This window comes from Balaenoptera acutorostrata, chromosome 1 (genome assembly GCF_949987535.1).
Source record: "Balaenoptera acutorostrata chromosome 1, mBalAcu1.1, whole genome shotgun sequence".
NCBI classification, from domain to species: domain Eukaryota; kingdom Metazoa; phylum Chordata; class Mammalia; order Artiodactyla; family Balaenopteridae; genus Balaenoptera; species Balaenoptera acutorostrata.
The window spans coordinates 186,075,816-186,079,315 of record NC_080064.1 but is presented as its reverse complement, the minus strand read 5'-3'; the positions used below and the strand labels follow the sequence as shown (position 1 = coordinate 186,079,315).

Sequence of the window (3,500 nt, the reverse complement as noted above, 5' to 3'; positions counted from 1 at the left end):
TTCATCTTGTTAAAGCTTTTGTGGAAACTAACTTGTTAAAACTACCACTTAACTTTGATAAGTAAAAGGGTAGTAATGCTTTATAACAGCCTTTTATTTCAAAACATGATGCACTTTGTCAATTTTTGAATAATAATGACTTTGTGGTCTTGGATTTATGACTAATTCATCATATTCATTGACAGGTTATTGTATTTTGGAGGTGCAGAGATGCCCATGATATTCTGAGCTGTTGTAATTGATCAAAACTTAAAGGGAAAGAAAAAATATTCTTTTGATAAAATGCAATGTTAAAAAATATAGTCACCCTATGGTGACTGGTCCCTTTCTCTCTTTTTTTTTTTTTTTCACTTCTCTGCTTTTATTCTGCAAAGAAAGGGATAGTAGCAGCTTTTACTCTAAATGATTTTGAATTAGCCACATAATTCTTATGCAGAAACATTATTTAAAGAACAATTCTTTCCCCTCCCTAAATATACTAAAATTTCTATTACAAGGTATGTAAAATTTTACACTACTTTAAATCTTATGTTTTACAAATTATACTAATCAAGTATTTTACTAGCATCAGATAAATATCAAGCACGTCCCATACTGCTGATAAGCCATGTTGAGAAACAAGTATCTCTCTGAACTTCTCATTGGTAAGCAGAGGCTGTAGGCAACATGGACTGAAGCGAAGAAAAAGCTTAGTATCCAAGCAGTGTTCTACCTGTAACCAGGCCTCCAACCAAGGTGGAAATCTCCTATACTTGGTGCCTTAATAAAGCTGATAAGCAGCTGCCAGGAGACCTGCCAGGCAGACCAGGGACAGCAAAGTAATGGCAACTATAGGCAAGGTTTTATTCACAATCTCAATAGGAATCTTGTAAAAGTCACTCTGCTGGTTTCTAGCATACGGATGAATCACACCTCTGACAAAAGAATAACGAAAGAAAAACGTGGCCAGGCTACCACCACTGGCCCTCTCCAGAGAGGAAACAGTCGCAGGGGTAAATTTTCAATCTCCCTAGCTGATGATAGTGATCCCAAGTCAATGGGAATTAAATTCAACTGACCGGCAAGTTCAATAACCTGCTGTCGAGCTTGAATATTGTTGCTGCACCTATAAACCTGCCAGCTGGCATCCTTAGGTCCTAACTGAAGTGCCCAAGCTGAGACAACATTAAATCCTTTCACAATCAAGGAGTCCAGGAATAATGAAGCCAAATATTCTGCATTGGATTCTGGGTATTGGTTTATCCTCATGTTATTGCTCACATCAATCAAGGATTTTACCCATAAGCAGATGTCTCAGGTCCCACAGGGAGATGTAATGTTATCTATGTATGGCAACATATATTATATTTACTTTTTTTTTTTCTTTTACCAAGCTAATACATTTATTTTTTTATTTATTTTTTTAACATCTTTATTGGAGTAGAATTGCTTTACAATGGTGTGTTAGTTTCTGCTTTATAACGAAGTGAATCAGTTATACATATACATATGTTCCCATATCTCTTCCCTCTTGCATCTGCCTCCCTCCCACCCTCCCTATCAAGTGTCCATCATCGGATGAATGGATAAAGATGTGGCACATATATACAATGGAATATTACTCAGACATATTTACTTTTATTAGAGCATCTTCATGGTCAGTGACATCTACTACATGAGGAAAAAATTCAGAAGCAAACTTAGGATTTTTGCTTCCTATGACCACATGATACCCACATCTAAAGAGTCGAATGGTCAGGGATTTAGCAAAATCTCCACTTCCAATTACACCTACAGAGACTTTCTTTGCACCTTTGTTACCACTTATGCCATTAGGCAAAAATGTTTCGCTAAGGCTCTCGGGGCTTCCCATCATAGAGATCGATTCCATGAAACGGACTCTTCCAAGATCACCACGGATATCCTGAGAATCTTGTTCAAACGCAGATTCTGATTCAGTAGGTCTGGAGAGAGGCCCGAGATTCTGCACTTCTGATAAGGTGGTGCCGAGGCTGCCGCGGGCCCCTCTTTGAACAGCAAAGCTCTCCGCGCCCTCCGCGGGGGGCAGAGGCGGGCCTCGCAGCTCCCCTTGAGCAGCGCCGACTCCCCGGGGCCTCCCCAGGGGCCTCCCAGGGCTCTTCTGCCTAGGGACCCCGCCCCCGGCCCGCTGCTGGCAGCTTCCCCACCTCCGACTGGCCCCTTTCTGTAATGCCCCGTGTCAGTCTCTCCCTTTTTCCTGAGTCACATCAGAAAGCTAGATGACAGCATTTCAGAAGCGGTCCCCCTCAGAGGATGTAAAAAACGTACAGCCAGTAGGTTGGCTCAAGCAGTGGGAGGTAAAGGGTGCATTTTCAATGTAGTGATGAGGCAACAACAAACTGTATAGCAGATGAAATGACTACTTCATGGACATGCAATGGAAAAAAGTAATATTTAAGGGGGAAAGATAAAACAAGACAGAGAAAGCGACAGTATTAAAAGAATGGAATCAAGCACAAAGACAATTTCTGTGGCTGAAAAACTTGACAAGCAATTCAGGAAGTATCTGGAAAGTCCCATCCCTGGAAGCATTGTTCTATAGCTGTGTTCTCCTCTCTTGCTGCTGTGGTCATCAGTTTTAGAAAACAGTTCTTTGTGAATATTTTTATGTTTCTTTAAGGCCCAGGCTTTCTGACCTAAGAGCACTGGGAAGCTTGATTAAAGGTTGATTGCGGGCTTCCCTGGTGGTGCAGTGGTTAAGAATCTGCCTGCCAATGCAGGGGACATGCATTCGAGCCCTGGTCTGGGAAGATCCCACATGCCGCGGAGCAGCTAAGTCCATGCGCCACAACTACTGAGCCCAAGAGCCACAACTACTGAAGCCAGCGTGCCTAGAGCCCGTGCTCTGCAATAAGGGAGGCCACCGCAGTGAGAGGCCCTCACACCGCAACAAAGAGTGGCCCCCACTAGCCGCAACTAGAGAGAGCCTGCGCACAGCAACAAAGACCCAACACAGCCAAAAATAAATAAATTAAATAAATTAAAAAAAAAATCTTAAAGGATGATTGCCTCAGAAGCTATATATTGGATATTGCTCCAAAGAGACTATGGGAATTAAACTCATCTGACGCAGAGACATTTGCTCAAATTCCAGGACAGTAAAAATCTAGGTACCTTCCTAACACTCTTCCCAGAAAAGATTTTTTTACTCTTATTTTATTTTATTTTGTTTTTTTGCAACTCAAAGTAAAGGCCTTTCTTTCAATGAAGGGGAGGTTGGGCCCATAGACTAACTGTCCTCTATAAATTCTGAATCATGTTACATCAAGATTCTTGAGATGCAGGAACAAGTGAACATTTGGCTGACATTGTGCCCCTCCATGGGCTTCAGGGCTCTAGGAAATGGCACTAAGATTCTCTATGAGAAACAAACTGTTTTCTAGCCCAGAGATTACATGGTTTCTGTCAACACACACACACACACACACACACACACACACACACTGTCACCTGCAGAGAAGTTCTATACTTGGTTCCTCACT

The 3,500-nt window shown here is 41.8% G+C and overlaps 1 pseudogene; it reads right to left on the bottom strand.

Annotated features, from left to right (window-relative positions):
* Window positions 1-567: 567 nt before the first annotated feature.
* Window positions 568-1,852, bottom strand: LOC103018641 (metalloreductase STEAP2-like; annotated as a pseudogene).
* Window positions 1,853-3,500: the final 1,648 nt, after the last annotated feature.